Source organism: Stigmatopora nigra, chromosome 23 (genome assembly GCF_051989575.1).
Source record: "Stigmatopora nigra isolate UIUO_SnigA chromosome 23, RoL_Snig_1.1, whole genome shotgun sequence".
Lineage (NCBI taxonomy): Eukaryota > Metazoa > Chordata > Actinopteri > Syngnathiformes > Syngnathidae > Stigmatopora > Stigmatopora nigra.
Genome location: NC_135530.1, coordinates 7,571,932 through 7,590,023, shown reverse-complemented (window position 1 = coordinate 7,590,023; position 18,092 = coordinate 7,571,932). Strand labels below are relative to the sequence as shown.

At 42.6% G+C, this 18,092-nt stretch overlaps 2 non-coding genes across 2 annotated transcripts; both read right to left on the bottom strand.

Annotated features, from left to right (window-relative positions):
* Positions 1–2,993: 2,993 nt before the first annotated feature.
* On the bottom strand, positions 2,994–3,066 carry trnar-acg (transfer RNA arginine (anticodon ACG)). Its single transcript has one exon. It is a non-coding gene; the product is annotated as a tRNA-Arg (tRNA).
* A 273-nt stretch (positions 3,067–3,339) lies between these two features.
* Positions 3,340–3,412, bottom strand: trnar-acg (transfer RNA arginine (anticodon ACG)). Its single transcript has one exon. It is a non-coding gene; the product is annotated as a tRNA-Arg (tRNA).
* Positions 3,413–18,092: the final 14,680 nt, after the last annotated feature.

The window sequence follows — 18,092 nt, the reverse complement described above, 5'->3', positions numbered from 1 at the left end:
GTTTCAAGAGGCCTTTGTAATGACAACATGATACTTGCCTTGCCAACATAGGAAAAAGATCACTCTGAATTCATGGTGGAACATAATTGGGGTAAGTGTTTTGTCTGTACCCATAAATGTTGTTTTGAAACCAAATAAGCTTAGCTAACCCTTAACTTTGGTTCGCGGGCCACATCAATGTCAACTCCATAATGGGGACACTCATGTGGGCCGGACCATTTTAGATCTAATTTTTAGATTTTGTTCTTTTAAATTGGATTCAGAGAAATGGATCAAAAGCCCTGAATAGTCCGTTTTTTATGATCCAAAGCAATGTTTATTTGAGCTTTTTTTTTCTTTTAATCATGTTTTTCATTTGAAATGGAAACAATATGATTTTTTTTTAATGATGCTCAATATTAAAGTGGAAAACGGAAAATATCTTAGGGGAAAATCAGGAAATGTAATGTACATCATTTATAGTCATTCAAATTTGATCCTAAAACAGAAAGTCGACACTCATGATTTTTTCTCGGCCCGCACAAAATGAGGCGGCGGGCCAGATTTGGCCCCCGCGCCAGCACTTTGACAACAGTGGTGTAGAGATTCACTCGCCTGACTTTTGTGCGGGCAGGCGCGGTTTCGATTCCAGCCGATGGAATCCTATCTTAAATTGACCACCCCTTCTGGGATGCAAGAATTATAAGTAAGGTTTCATTTTACGTTTGATATCATTCTAATTTGATATCACACAATATGTTAACTTCTGCGCAACTTAATGGGTCACGTCGCGACGTTTTCTGAAGAAGGTATGTTTCTGCCAGCTGGGATAGGGTCCACTGTCCAGCACTCGGACAGTGCGACCCTCGTGAGAATAAAGCGGTTCAGAAAATGGGATGATATTTAAGTTTATGTAGTTCTGTAACAATAATTTTGGGGATAATGGCCGTAGCTCCATCCACTCTTGCTCGTTTTGTGTTTTTGCTGCTTTTCTGTCATATTGATTTCATTCGGTGATTCTTAATCAAGTGTCAAAGACGTCAAAGCAGCCTGCGAACCAATGTTCTTAATTATCTCAATCATTTTGATTGGCTTTATACTTTGTGCTTTGTTGTTCTGCGGCCTTTGCGACTGTACTGTCTAACTTATAATTGTGCCTTTCCTGTATCTGCATTCTCACCCTCTTGCGACTGTCACGATGACATTTCCCGAATACGGGATGAACAAAGTGTAAGGAGTGGCTGGATTGCCCCTCCTGGCATGATGTCACGATTATTATCAGCTGTGGCTAATTACGTGATTAGGTTAATTTTGCTATTTAAGCATTATGGTTTTCTGTGAACGCTGTCGGAACGTTCTGTTCTCATTCCCTGTGTTTCCTCGTAGTCATGCTGTTCACATTGACGCCACGCCACGCTGCATGTTTCTTTTCGTTTGTAATAAGTGATCAAGCTAAGTTGTTTATGTTATGTTACCCCGTTTATTAAATCAAGCTACAAGAGCAACATATCTGCCTTTCCCTTATCCATTTGCTTCGGCGACTCTGCACCTGGGTTCACTATCCCCCCCGATCGCGTCACACTACGCGACGCGATCGTAACACAAAGTTATCCAATCCAATCCAAAACATTTCCAAATTGAAAACGACCATCAATCTAATTAGAAAAACCACTCACGCACAATAGTAATGACTAGAGTTGGGCGATATGAGAAGGAATTTTCTGATCAGTCGATAATGATAATTATCACATCTCTTGTCTTTAAAATGCAAAGTCTGAAATTTGCCCCTGAGGGAAAGTTGACAAAGCCAGATGCCTTTGAAAGCATTCTTCAATGTTAAAACAAAGATGCATGGTGGCTTGAGTTGCTTAATTCATAAAGCACACTTACTTCAACATGTCACCATATTAATCCCAAAAATATACCGTAATTTTCATAATTCAGTTTGTAAGGGAGTAAGTTATTTTTGTAAGGATAAAATGTAGTACTTGTGAGGATCCTGACTATTGTCTTCGTACCATAGGAACGAAACTGTGGGGCTAGACCCACTGGGTGGACTGGTACAAGTCTAAACAAGCAAAAATAAAGCTCAAATTCAACGAGACAAGGATTCCAAAGTAAGTCAAATCTTAATCAATGGAATTAGAAAGAAACATTTCCTAAATAAGAAAAAAGAACATCTATAAATTCCATTCTAATGATCAACAGATTCGAAAGGGTGCTGTCAATTTTGTGCTAAAAAGAAATCGATACTGCAGCATTCTTTTATTGTGAAAGTTTGGTGTGTTGGTGTATTCCCAATTGTGTATCAGGAATAAAAACAGATAACCGAGCTAGCCAGGAGTCAAACCTGGAATCTCCTGGTTTGTAGTGAGACACGTTGTCCATTGCGCCACTTGCCCTGTCTATTGAAGAAAGGGCACATGGTAATCCAATTGTCGTGGGTTAATATTATCAAAGTGATGTATTCCCAATTGTGTATCAGGAATAAAAACAGATAACCTAGCTAGACAGGAGTCGAACCTGGAATCTCCTGCTTCTTAGTTAGACGCACTGTCCATTGCGCCACCAGCCCTGTCTATTGGAGAACAGGCCCATGGTAATCCAAACTTTGCGGGTGAAAATGATCAAAGTGATGTATTCCCAATTGTGTATCAGGAATAAAAACAGAAAACCGAGCTAGCCAGGAGTCGAACCTGGAATCTCCTGTTTCATGGTCAGACGCGTTATCCATTGCGCCACTAGCCCTGTCAATTGGAGACAGGGCCCATGGTAATCCAAATGTCATGGGTTAATATTATCAAAGTGATTTATTCCCAATTGTTTATCAGGAATATAAACAGAAAACCAAGCTAGCCAGGAGTCGAACATGGATTCTCTAGTCAGACGTGTTATCCATTGCGCCACTAGCCCTGTTTATAGGATGAAAGGGCCCATGGTAATCCAAATGTTGTGGGTTAATATTATTAAAGTGATGTATTGCCAATTGTGTATCAGGAATAAAAACAGAAATATGAGCCAGCCAGGAGTCGAACCTGGAATCTCCTGAGTCGTAGTCAGACGTGTTGTCCATTGCGCCACTAGCCCTGTCTATTGTGCAACAGGCCCATTGTAATCCAAACTTTGCGGGTGAAAATGATCAAAATGATGTATTCCCAATTGTGAATCAGGAATAAAAACAGAAAACCGAGCTAGCCAGGAGTCGGAACTGGAATCTCCTGATTCTTAGTCAGACGCGTTATCCATTGCGACCCTAGCCCTGTCAATTGGAGATAGGGCCCATGGTAATCCAAATGTTGTGGGTTAATATTATTAAAGTAATGTATTGCCAATTGTGTATCAGGAATAAAAACAGAAATACGAGCTAGCCAGGATTCGAACCTGGAATCTCCTGATTCGTAGTCAGGCGCATTGTCCATTGCGCCACTAGCCCTGTCTATTGTGCAACAGGCCCATTGTAATCCAAACTTTGCGGGTGAAAATGATCAAAATGATGTATTCCCAATTGTGTATCAGGAATAAAAACAGAAAACCGAGCTAGCCAGGAGTCGGAACTGGAATCTCCTGATTCTTAGTCAGACGCGTTATCCATTGCGACCCTAGCCCTGTCAATTGGAGATAGGGCCCATGGTAATCCAAATGTTGTGGGTTAATATTATCAAAGTGATGTATTCCCAATTGTGTATCAGGAGTAAAAACAGATAACCAAGCAAGCCAGGAGTCGAACATGAAGAAATTGATGACATTAATAATGCTCAATGAGGTGATGTGCTTGCTCGCAGTACTTTCTCACAATGTCAACATGAATTACGTCAATTCTCAAAGGCTCTCGCTAACATTTACTGAACTCTATTTTGTTCAGTGCTAACCCTCCTTGACATATAAATTTAATTAATCCGAGGCAAGGTAGGTTATACAGTGGCTCATTGGCTCATGAGAAATCTAACCAAGGATAGCAACTCACACAGGTAGGCCAGGTTTTCAACCAGTTTGATTAATAAAGTCCCATCCTATTTGGTCATAAACAAATCTAGCTGTGAGGAACAATAAAATGACATAAAATGTTATAATAATAATAATATATAAAATATTTATAGAGGGATTAAATTGAATAACAAGAAGGCCTTCGCAATATGACAAAAAATGTTATTATGATTAGAAAAGAAATGGATGATTATCGAGGTAAAAAGCCATTATAATCCACTACTCCTCACACAAACGTCTCTTAACTTTCTCCTTCTGAGTGAACCTTTGGCCACAATTAGAGCAGGGAAAAAGCTTTTTCGCCAGTTTGTTCTTCTTGTGTGAATATTGGAGGTTATCTTATGTCTGAATGTTTGACCACAAGCTAAGCAGGGAAAAGGTTTTTTTTCACCAGTTTGGATTGTTGTGTGTAATTTTTAGCAATGCTTTGAAGAATTTTTTTTACCACAAACTGAGCAATAAAACGGTTTTACACCAGTGTGGGATCTTGTCTGAATATTTAGGTTTCCCTTCTTTGTGAATGCTGTACCACAACCTGAGCAGGAAAAAGGTTTTTCTCCTTTGTGGGTCCTTGCATGTCTCTTTTCTGAACATGCGGCCACAAACTGAGCATGTAAATAGGTCTTCCCAGTGCCGGTACGTTTAAGTCTCTTATGAGCAAATCTTCGACCACATTCTGTGCAGCAAAAGGGTTTCTCTCCACTGTGGTTACTCATGATTTTCCCAATTTTTTTTAGTACCTATTGTTTTCCCACACAAGGAGCATTTGCAGGATTTTTTTTACACTGGGAACTTTTTTTGTGACCATCATCATTATCAATGCAAGGAGAGAGAAAGACATGGCGTCCTCATTATCTGATGGGGGAGTGAGGAAATTGCCCCTCCCGTTCGGAGGCTGCTCCTCCTCTCATTCAGACAGTTTGATTTTTTAAGGGCTCACCAGTTGACCTGCTGATATCTCCCACCTCTTTAACGGATGCCAGCCCTTACTCCCTTTTGATTGGAAGTTGCTGCTCTTCTCTCTTTTGCTATTGGGGGGGAAGGGGGGGGGATCTGGCTCCTCCTCTTTTAAATGGGGAGACTCTGACTCCTGCTGCTCAGGACCAATATATTTCAGGAAACCTGGAAGACACAAATATTGCTTGATGGTGGATGTTGAGAATTTGTGCGTACGCACTCTTCATCAGATTCGAGAGACATTACATCATCTTGACTTCTTGAGGAGGCACTGTAAGGACATCGGGAGGATCTTCTGCGACAGGTTTTTGGCTCACGGAAGGTTGCTATGGACAGATGTTGAAAACCGCTTGTGGCAAATCCCCAAAGGCGTTCTGGCTTTTTTTTCCATTTTGATTACATTCGGTAGGCCCTGATTACATGGACGTTAAACTCTGAAGTTGAGGGGGTGGATTACACAATTGAGACGTCAGAATTTTTAAAACACTTCATAAATCTCATCCCATGAGCCGAAACACAAGGGGCAAGCACTCCAAGACGCCTCGGCACATCTCGTTTTGAATGAGGGTAAACAAAGCGTTCTTCATTGGTGGCAAGAAACGAAATGATGGCGACTATGTAAAGGAAGAATACATACAATTTCAGGCAAAGGTTGTACTAAACCTAGCCAATGTATCATAAATGATGATTTGCTAATAATATTTGTGCAGAGCTTTCATAAAACCTCCTTGAGGTTTATTTTATGAAATCATTCCTATGAAAACAAAGAAACAAAGATAGTTACACTCAGAAGGATCTGTAGGTCTGCCCATTATACCCGAATTCCCCTTTCTTATTGGTCAGGCCTGAAAGAGGAAGGACAATACAAAAATCTCATCTCATTTTCTGAACTGCTTTATCCTCCTTAGAGTCGCGGGGGTGCTGAAGCCTATCAGTACTGCTCTCTCCCTACTAATGGACACAATACACTGCTGATATTACTTGGACTACTTAGTTATTTATTACTTATTTGTTGATTTTTAAAAAAATGATTTATTACTTATTTGTTGATTTTTAAAAAAATGATTTATTACTTATTTGTTGATTTAAAAAATATGTATTATTTATTTGTCTTTGTTGTTGTATTTGTGCACTTTGTAGTGAAGTTTTAAATCTATTTATACTTGTAAAAGGACAATAAAAAGCATTCAATTGAATTCAATCAAGCATAAAATATTAGTAGGTAATTAATAAACTAGACTGACATGGTATCAGGGGATTTGCCGTTGAGTGGGTTAAGTTTTTAACATTTTTTTTACTTTAGTAGAAATAGTTATTAGTCATTTACTAGTTACATTACATTTTGAATCGTTATTGAAAAAAAACACTTATTGAGAAAAAATCGGATTGAAACGAAAGTCAAGAAGTCAGTTCAGTTATTCCGATTCATTTCGAATAATTTTGTCATGATATGCAGTACAATGGCTTAATTCTAATGTCACAATTTTAATCTTGTGATATTACTTCAACGTGCGACTATTCTCAAAATATTACATATATGATATACTGTTTTTACAATAGTAATATGTACTACATTTGACTTCTATTGTCACTTAAATGATTTAATAACCTGATTTCATTTTTGTCATCCTTTTTTTCTCCCCTTTCTTTGGTTTTCATTTTCATGGTTGATGACGTTTGTCTTTTTTACAGATTGTCTCCATTCAGAGGGGGCGCATGAAACTTCTTCTCTCCCCAAACGTTTGTTTAACTTGCTGACGTAGGTAGACATCCTTCATTCACAAATGGATCGGACATTGATGAGTGACAAACCCAATTAAGGGCTTGAGATTTGAAGAGCCATGTCATTGGACGTTTATCATAAAACTGTCTATGTTGACACTAGGTGGTCACTCCTGGTCTGCTGGCAGAACTGAGAATCCGGAACCGACTACTCCCTCAACAAGCCTGAACCCGGAGACGGATGGACCTCAAAGAGGGCTGAAAACCCTGAAAAGTGCTCCACTTAGCCTGACATTAGCTGGTCCGAGACCCTGTCTCAATTCAAATAGGTGGGAATCTTTTCCCATTTCTTCTGCAGTCAGAAGTATTACCAGCAGTCTTTTTTTTTTGGGGGGGGGGGGGGGGGGGGTTTGCTGACACACAAGACTTGAACATTTGGTTTCATTTGACGTCTGGTCAACAGCACATTTTGGAAGAATTTTGAATGTTGGGAACTTGGAAAATCTTGGAAGAATTGCCTCACTGTTAATTTTCCTGGTTCTGAAAATTATTTTACAAAGTATTTCTGTTGATGTTTCCTTTTATTCTTAGTTATTGCAAAGGTAGTGTTTTGGGGCTTGGTTTAGCAATAAGCAATTAATGACAAATCATGTAAGAATCACATTATCTCATTATTACCAATTGGATTCTACAAGTGCACCAATGTTCCTATCATATTTTTTTCAAGGATTACACTTCCAAAAATGTAACATTTTTTTATGGCTTCACCAAAACTTTGTTGTTTCCTAACCTTAGTAATGTCTTCACTTCCTGTATTAACTATAATAAATGTCAGCAATCATCTATCGTCTGTGTCGATGAGAGGTCAGGAGATTAAATAACCAGCTAATTATTGTGGAAATAAAACTAATGACCGTTTTTTGTTACCGCTCAAAATCCGGATCGGTCCACCTGTGTGGAGTTTGCATGTTCTCCCTGAGCCTGCGTGGATTTTCTCTGGATACTCCGGTTTCCTCCCACATTCCAATGACATGCATGGTAGGCCGACTGAAACACATTTTCTTCTTGAAGGGATTACAAAATGTCTTTCTTTGAAAAATATTCGTTTTTGATTTAATTAAACCTAAAACACAGTCCAAATACAAAATACCGTTATTTCTATCAAATATGCTGTTTCATAACATAAACTCACTTCAATCAAAAAAGTCATTTTCAACAAAAGAAAATGTGCTCAAGTGCATTTTTGTCTCAATAATATGTTTGCATTTAAACCCTTTTTGATTGAATTTTTTATTTATTTTTATTGTTGTGGATTTTTTTATTGAAAATAAATATTTTGATTGAGGCAACATTTAAAAAAATTGAAATATGAAGGGGTGGACCGCTGGAAGGGGTTTTAGTGCAGGGGTGTCAAACTCCCTTTGGTCTGCGGGCCGAATACGGCTTAATTTGAGATCAAGCAGGCCAGACCGGTAAACTCATTGCAAAATTACATTGAACTAACAATAAGCCCACTTTTTTCCTTTGTATTAGTCACTAATACTAATAATTAGTGCAAAGAATGAGTAAATTATCAAAATGTTTATTAACTGAATTTTCCTTTTACATTATGAACAATACATTATGAACAAGAGAATAACATAACATAAATAAAGTGTGTTGCTTTCATGTTGTCTGCACGTACTAAACCACTGCGTCCCCTAGCGGATAATACAAGACTACAAATTTCAAAGAAAATTCATATTTTTTTATACAATGCAGCTTCCTTCTCCGGGCCGTACCAAACCACCAGGCGGGCCGGATCCGGCCCGCGGGTCGTATGTTTGACACTCCCGTTTTAGTGCATCGGCCTCACAGTTATGAGGGTCTTGTGTGTGTTTCCTCACTTATCCCCGGAACATGCATGGTAGGCTGGTTGAACACTAAATTGCCTCTAGCTATGGCTGGTCGTTTGTCTAACTGTGCCCTGCGATTGGCTACCGCTTCAGTTCAATTAGCTGGCTGGGATAGTCTGCAGCACTCCTTGTTCTGATTCGCCCACATTTATGTCAGTCAAATCAACCATTCGACTGGTCAACAGGGAAGGGAACAAGCACAGCCTCTTCGTGGCCCCTTCCATTCAACCAGACCTCTGGGCGAATGTGCTTCGTCAGGCGCGCACCCCACGACTCGGACCATTGGCCCGGTCAGGGAGCTGGCGCCACCGAGACCCTGGAGTCTCCCCCCCTCACCTTTTTGAGATGGGGGGCCTGGTATCCGGCACTGGCCTCCCGCCTCCTCCTCCTTGCCGGAGATGTCGAAACGAACCCGGGACCTGACGGAGATTGCCACCACTGCCACCGTCCGATCCGTCGCGGCCAACCTCCGCTCCATTGCTCCGCCCCTTCCTGCCCCGCCCTATGCCACAAACAGTCGGCCTGCAGCGGCCTCTCCCGGCGGTTGCAGACCGGCCCTTGGAGGTGCGTGGCCCACGGAGGCCAACCTCTCGGCCCTCCCCCTTCGGGAGGGCGGATTTGTTGCTCCTGCAACAAGGCATTCAAGACTGGGATCCGCTTCCTTGCATGCGCGGAAACCAGTTGTGGAGCGATGACCCACCGCGGAAGGCGCTACCGTGGAGACACCCCCGAGGCGTCCCCATGGAGATGCCCACTGCACAGGCCCCGAATCGAGACAGTCGCCGGCCGCGTTGCGGCCGGCCTTGCAGTCCAACCCCTGTCTGACTCCCAGCACAAAGTGAAATGCACCGGCTGCCAGCGTACCATCGCCAAGACGACCCAGCCCCTCACCTGTCGAGTCTGCAGAGCCCCCTACCACCGGTCCTGCTCAGGCACTACCCGTGATGCTGCGGCAACTATGAGGCCATCTGACACCTGGTCCTGCCCACAATGTGCCACCACCCCGACACCGGTTACCTCCCAACCCCAACCCAACCCCCCAAATCCCCTCCTACCCTTCCCAAAACCAAAGACGGACATCCCCGACGTAGCCAAGAGATCCACGCTGCGCATCTTGCAGTGGAATGCTGACGGCGTGAAGACAAAGTCTGCCGAGCTGGAAAAGCGGATGGTCGAAGGCAAGTACGACATTTGCTTGATCCAGGAAAGCAAGCTGCGGGCCAAAGACTCCACCCCGACCTTCCCGGGGTATGCTGTCGTCCGTGCCGACCGCCCCAAAGACCAACCCGGGGGCGGACTCATGACCCTGATCAAAGACGACCTCTCCTTCATGAACCTGGGCGCCTCCCTGCGGGGCCTCCTGGAGTCGTCCACGATCAAGGTACGTGTGAACCGCCACCGCTGGCTGACGATGCACAACCTCTACGCACCCCCATGCCGAGATCCGGGACCAAATTCCGAACTGGACCTCACCTGGATCGGGGCGAACACCGACGTGATCATCGGCGGTGACCTAAACGCCCACTCCGGCCTCTGGGACTACAACCAGCCAAGCGACAAGCGTGGGGCCGACATCGAGGACTGGCTGCTGAGGAACTCCATCACACTCATTAACAACGGGTCGGCAACAAGGGTGAACCGAAGCACCGGCGGGCTTAGCACACCCGACCTCACCTTTGCCCACCCGCGGCTCGCCAACCATGCCGAATGGACTGTTGATGAGGACCTTGGATCCGACCACCTACCCCTGTCCATCTCAGTGGCCTGTGTCGTCCGCCCGTCGTGCCCACCCCTACCAACGGCACGGTGGAACCACAAAGACGTCGACTGGGCAACCTTCACTCAAGACGTAGAAGATGCAGTACTGAGTTTTGGAACCAACACGCCCCCGCCGCTGTCCAACCGCCTCTCCCGCTTCACGACCCTGTTGAAGGAGGTGGGGAAGCGCGTCGTTGGCAAATCCTGGAGAGGCAAGACGAGCAATACCTGGATGTCGGCTGACGTGAGATCTGCTATCAAAGACCGCAATCGCCTACGCCGCTCCATAAGCACCCACAGAGAAGACTGGCTGGCCGCTTGCAGGAAAGTGAACTCACTCACCCGGTCGGCCAAGGAAGCAAAGTGGGCTGCCCTATTGGAGGAGCTGGAGTTCAACCCGGACCCCAGCAAAACGTGGCGTTTGATCCGCTCTCTCAGCGGATCACCCCATAACTGCGCGCTCACTGAGTCCTTGCAACACAACGGCCGCCTCTACACCACCAATGTGGGGAAACCCTAATCTTTCCAATCAATATTGGATGCTTTCCATTACGTCTGATCGCGTCAATAAGCTTATCTTACCTGTCTCCTCAAACGTTTCAACTGAGAGAACCTCCTTACAGTGCAAAGGTGTATCTGCATCCTGCTTTTCAGCTATTTGCATGTCTGCTGTTTGGTCAGCAACAGTTGTACGGACGTTCTCATTTTGGGTTGCTCGTGCGTCTTCTCCATGTTTCCTGTTGAAAAACACAGTCTTCTTCTGCTGACTCAAAATTAGTGCGTTTCTTTAAAGTTTTTCTTTTATACAGATAGCCAGATTAGACTCATCATTCAGCTCCAATCGTGTATTGAATAATGGTGTTTGGTATGGTAACGAAATATGAAACATTTTGTCAATACAGTCAATTAATCCATTAACACAATTTGGATGCCATTATCCCTATAAATCAATGGTACTTTGGAATTTCATATGATGCACTGTTTTTGTTTTTCTCAGTGCTCCCAAATTCTGCATAGCAGATTTATTCCTCCAATTCAATGCATTATCATCAAAAAATTTCTTTGGACTAAACAATTTTCCTTGATTTTTCATCGCCATCCAAAAAGGCTTATTGGCGATTTCAGAAATTGATTTCAAATTTCCAATCCTTCGCTGCCATCCCTGAAAAGGGCTTATTGGCGGTTTCAGATAGTGATTCCAATTTGCTAAATCCTTTTCCACCTTGATATCTAACGGATTGATTATATCTTGGTGGATGGCCAATCAAAAACACAAAAAGACAAACAACCATTCACACTCACAGACATCAGTGGTCTGTAATTTTTTCACTAGTGGGGAGCGCCATCCCTGAAAAGGGCTTATTGGCAGCTAACGACCTTTTTCTGTCCTATCAGCACTAGTCATTCTCAAAAGAACTAGGTTAATAGTCATTAATATGACTCACACTAAAGCATATTTCATCTAGTGATGGAAAAACAATGAATTATGTTTCGTGCACTAAACATGATTCATCTTATTTCATCCTATAGAAATCATGCTTATCCTAAATTAATTATTTTATCTAAACTTGTCAGGTACAATTTAATAATTTGGATCAATGCCATTTCTGCATTGTAAACTTCTCGTTTGATATCATTAATGATTTGGATGAATGCCATTTCTGCATTGTCTTCATTTAATAATTTGGATGATTCTTAATACTTAAATCTAAATCACAAATCACTCTCATATTGCTAAATTAGCTATGAGGATAGCTAAATTGCGCTAGCGGAATTCCTATTGAATTCCTATCCGCTCCAAGAAGGCGGTTATATTTAAAATAAGAGCCATTTTCTGGTCTCACTATTACCATAATTAAAATTTAGGAAAAATAACCTTTCACTAGGAATTTCCTAATATAAATTTTAGTGTTTAATAAAGGACCCATAATTTGTCACTAATATATCATAATATTATCAACTATCTGTCTCTCTCTCTCTCTACATCTCTGTCTCTCTCTCTCTACATCTCTGTCTCTCTCTCTCTACATCTCTGTCTCTCTCTCTCTACATCTCTGTCTCTCTCTCTCTCTACATCTGTGTCTCTCTCTCTCTACATCTGTGTCTCTCTCTCTCTACATCTGTGTCTCTCTCTCTCTACATCTGTGTCTCTCTCTCTCTACATCTGTGTCTCTCTCTCTCTACATCTCTGTCTCTCTCTCTCTACATCTGTGTCTCTCTCTCTCTACATCTCTGTCTCTCTCTCTCTACATCTCTGTCTCTCTCTCTCTACATCTGTGTCTCTCTCTCTCTACATCTGTGTCTCTCTCTCTCTACATCTGTGTCTCTCTCTCTCTACTTCTGTGTCTCTCTCTCTCTACATCTCTGTCTCTCTCTCTCTACATCTGTGTCTCTCTCTCTCTACATCTGTGTCTCTCTCTCTCTACATCTCTGTCTCTCTCTCTCTACATCTCTGTCTCTCTCTCTCTACATCTGTGTCTCTCTCTCTCTACATCTGTGTCTCTCTCTCTCTACATCTGTGTCTCTCTCTCTCTACATCTCTGTCTCTCTCTCTCTACATCTCTGTCTCTCTCTCTCTCTACATCTCTGTCTCTCTCTCTCTACATCTCTGTCTCTCTCTCTCTACATCTGTGTCTCTCTCTCTCTACATCTCTGTCTCTCTCTCTCTACATCTCTGTCTCTCTCTCTCTACATCTCTGTCTCTCTCTCTCTACATCTCTGTCTCTCTCTCTCTACATCTCTGTCTCTCTCTCTCTACATCTCTGTCTCTCTCTCTCTACATCTCTGTCTCTCTCTCTCTACATCTCTGTCTCTCTCTCTCTACATCTCTGTCTCTCTCTCTCTGCATCTCTGTCTCTCTCTCTCTACATCTCTGTCTCTCTCTCTCTACATCTCTGTCTCTCTCTCTCTACATCTCTGTCTCTCTCTCTCTACATCTCTGTCTCTCTCTCTCTACATCTCTGTCTCTCTCTCTCTCTCTCTACATCTCTGTCTCTCTCTCTCTCTACATCTCTGTCTCTCTCTCTCTCTACATATCTGTCTCTCTCTCTCTACATCTCTGTCTCTCTCTCTCTACATCTCTGTCTCCCTCTCTCTACATCTCTGTCTCTCTCTCTCTACATCTCTGTCTCTCTCTCTCTACATCTCTGTCTCTCTCTCTCTACATCTCTGTCTCTCTCTCTCTCTCTCTACATCTCTGTCTCTCTCTCTCTCTACATCTCTGTCTCTCTCTCTCTCTACATATCTGTCTCTCTCTCTCTACATCTCTGTCTCTCTCTCTCTACATCTCTGTCTCCCTCTCTCTACATCTCTGTCTCTCTCTCTCTACATCTCTGTCTCTCTCTCTCTACATCTCTGTCTCTCTCTCTCTCTGCATCTCTGTCTCTCTCTCTCTCTACATCTCTGTCTCTCTCTCTCTCTACATCTCTGTCTCTCTCTCTCTGTCCCCCACCCCTCCCCGCTTTGTGCAGGGGGTGGGGGCCTTGGGCTGGTGGGGGCTCTCTCTCTATGGCCCCACCGTGGGGTGCTTTCTCAGTATCGGGCCCCCGCCTTCACCTCCTTAGCTGTGACTTCACGCTCTACTTTCTGCAAAGCAATGGGCAAGTTATTCATATTCCATTCATGCTTTTGACCTACAATATGTACATTTCCTTTTAAAGTACAAAATTGTTTCACCAACTCGCGTCTTATTTTTGGTTGTTTTTTAACTTGAACACCACTCAGAACCTGTGCTTCCACATCTGCATACAAAAATTGTCAATTCATTCCATTCTCCACATTCTCCCGCACTCTCACATCCTTCCATTTTCACCAATTCGATCTAGATCAGTGATTTTCAAACTTTTTTGGCCACCGCCCCCTTCACCGCCGGGCCAAAATGCCAACGCCCCCCTCTTTACCCCTTTCCAACGAACGCTAGAACGACTATATTGCTAAATGTCACAAGAATTGGTTGATTCTTCAATCACAAACAGTTTGAAGACTAAAAAAAACAATTTTAATAAACAAAAATGGTTATCATTTATTCTTCAATTACAACACCTTGAACTGAACTTGAAATAAATTGTAAAACTGAACGAGTAACCTAAAATGATTTCTGTCGTGATGATGAGAAAATCGCGCACGTATAGTTGCTTTCTGGCAGCTATAAAAACTGACTTGCATGTGGAGAGAAGCTTAAATAAATAGAAGACAGGCGCCTCAGATATTATTCGCTAATTTCGTTTCTTTTAATAGACCAATGCGCAGTTCACCTCGAATCATAAAAATTGATAGCTGATGCATTAAGCCGGTCGCTGTGCGCATACGTCTGTGGTTAAGCGTTGCCGGCGCGCTATTGTGTGCTCCTCTGCGGCTGACTGGATGGTGGTGGTTTCCCCAGTCGCCTGCATCGACGATAAACTCGCGACAATTAGTGATATACGGTATATGCGCGCTGCTCGTGGGCGCTCGAGCAGACAACGTTTCTTGTTTCAATAAAGCTTGTTTTTTGTCGACTTTTTATTACAGACAATCAATTTTTCCGGTCTTTCTACAAACACCAACGTCACATTTTACTGTAATTGCTCCATCGCCCCCTTCACTATTTCAACGCCCCCCATTCGCCTGTTTATTCGTCAGCGCCCCCCTGAAAGTTCACACCACCCCCCGGGGGGCGGTACCGCCCACTTTGAAAACCACTGATCTAGATCAAGTCTCCGGATAAATTTAGAATTTCAGTATGTTCAATTCTAGGAATTAGGAATATTATTATTGTTACTTTTTTTTTTTTTTTTTTTTTTTTTTTAGAATCAATTCTAGGAATCAAACATCTGTGGACCCAGTTGTTTCCCTGCTGAAGACTTTAAAATAACTCCTGCATACAACTTTTTCCGGAATCTCTTGTTCCTTTGTTTCATACGACGTTTTCTCTTTCTCAAAACGACCGTTCTGGGATCGTCATCAATTCCGACTCTAGGTATATTACAACCTTTTCGAAATCTCCTATTCCCGATACCCCCTTTCTATGGCATCTTCTCCATAATTTAAAAAAATCCAATAGCAGAATTTTAACGTTTCAGTAATAGGTATTCTGCTTACCTTTCAGTTGATCAGGCACCTGTTGGAGAAGTCCCAAGAGAAAGGTCTCACGCTCGCCGGCGTGCCCTCACGTTCGCTGACGTGGTTAACTTTTCCTTTTTTCCACGTTCGCTGACGTGTTTAACTTTTCCTTATTCTCACGTTCGCTGACGTGTTTCGATAACCGCGACTCCACGTTCGCCGACGTGTTTTAGAGTCCGCGGCTGGCCTTAACCCATATGTCTACGCAGTTTCCTCCCTGGTTCACGGACGGAGTTATCGGCCTTAACCCCTAACTGTCTACGCAACCGACTCACGGACTGGGTCACCAAAACTGTTAGACTAAACTATTTCACCTGACTCCAATTCCTTAACTCTGTAGTCTCCAGTCTAACAATGGAGCGTGTTCAGCATCGGAGGAGACAAACCAGGGTAGAGCGAGTTTATCCACAGATGGTTTATTCCATTCAAATTGATTTATACAGAGCTCCGGGTCTCCCTCCCATAGAATAAGCCCGCTGAGTGTTGATGTCCCAAAGCGGAGGATGGAAAAGACATTGTCCAAACCCGCGTTTGCCCAGTTATAGTCCAACAAAAATGCATATTCATTCGCTGATTAATAATGAGATGTGGGCTGGTCCAGGGCTGCTGTGAGGGGGGGGGGGTTTCTCTGGGCTCCACATCTTCCAGCCTTGAATCCACATCATCCAGACCTCTGTCTCCGCTGGTCCTATAAAGTCCCGACCCTCTGCCCTGCTCTTTGTTCCTCTGCCCTTTGAAGTCCTCCATCTGGTCTCTTATCAGTGTGAATCCTACCTTGAAACAAGAATCTCAGGAAGAGCCTTTTGTTAACATTGTAGTCGAGGAGTCTCGGACCCATCCTTCCTTTCATATTGTAATTGAGTTGGGAACCAGTGGCGACTCTAACACAAGACCGCCACAACAAAAGGAATGAGTAAAATGTGATATCAAAATGAAACAGCTATACTAAAAAGAATGAGTAAAATATGATATCAAAATGAAACAGCTATACTAAAAAGAATGAGTAAAATGTCAGATTCTTCAGTATTGGATTGGAAAAACATTTGTATTTGGTCTAATTCACCATCTATTAACAAAGTAAAAAATAACTAGTGGTTTAATAGTCCTAAAATGTGTTTAGTTGTACTAAAATCTATTTAATAGTACAAAGATGTGTTTAATTGTACTAAAAATGTGTTTAATTGTACTAAATGTGTTTAATTGTACTAAATTGTGATTTCGCGGAGGGAGAGAGACGGACCGAGAGAGGAGAGGGGGGACTTTTTGGACAGCAACGTGCACGTAACATAACAAACACATTTAAAAGAACTTGGATTACGATGCAGACACTCAAGAATAAGTTTAATCTAACCTTACACTAAATTTAATTCTAATTTTGTTTTAAATTTTGATACCTTTCTTTTAGCTCTATTTGCCCCGCCACCACTCTGACTTTTAAATGCAACTTATCGGGGGTTGTTCATTTTTGTATTCCCTTCCAAATAGTCCAAAAATGATGCACACAAATGTCCTCACAAAATGATAACGCACGACCACTTGCCAACGAGAAGTAGTATATACGCCATTCGCACTGACTGACGGGGGTGGTGGTGGTGTGGGGAGGGGGGGGTGCATATTTAAGTTACAACGCTCCGCCCAGTGCTAGATGATATTCTTATGAGCAGCCCCTCACGTCCACTGTATGCTCATATTTCAAAACTTGTCTCATATCTCAAGATAAATATCTGCCCGAAATTATACTCGTATCTCGAATTGCTCGTATGTCGGGGCACTCGTATGTTGAGGTACCACTGTATTTGTATATTGCAAAAATCTTGGTCTTCCAGGGAGCCACCAGGCTTCATCGTCAGGGGTGCACCATCCAGTGATGCTCACAGAAAAGTACAAGACTTCAATTTCCAAAAACAAGAAACAGAGGAAGTATGGCGGGCCACCAGCTGGTGAGTGTAATTGGCTTATGTGCTTTTGATTCATACAGTACCTCAGAAATACCTTGAGATGATTTTCTTAAGATTTTCCCTTCAAAGTAACACATTTGTACTCCCTAATAAAACCATGAATATGGAGGTGAAAATCAGACGGTCGGTAAGTTACTCATGACTAAATTCTTAACTTGCAGAATGGGAAGGTCCGGCTCCTGGGATTGAGTGTGAGGTATTTGTGGGATGCATTCCCAGAGACATGTTTGAAGATGAGCTTGGTCCCCCTCTTCAACACAGCTGGAACCATCTACGAGCTGAGGCTGATGATGGAGTTGAATGGAGACAACCGTGGCGATGCCTTTGTCCTGTACACCAAAAAGTAAGCTGAAATTTGAAATCAAGCTGCAGCTTTGTTTTCTGTGGAGGAGCAACTTTTGGAGCTCATTCATAATGCCGACTGTGGAATAGGGAGGAGGCACTCCGAGCTGTTCGGATGCTTCACCATCGCAAAGTTGTGTTGTACCCGTGATTTTCCACGGGGTGGTAGTATTTCGCCTTTAAAAAGACGGGTGAAATAATCAGACAGGTCCTTTGTTGTATTTCAAACCAACTTTAGTTATATCAAAGCAATTCACACAAAACATAATATACAATAACACTCAAATATATACATAGTAACATATTAACAACCCGTTATAATCCAAACAATGTACTTGTTGCAAAAACGATTATAACTTATGAGTATAGAAACTTGTTACCTTTTTGTTCCGGCCGT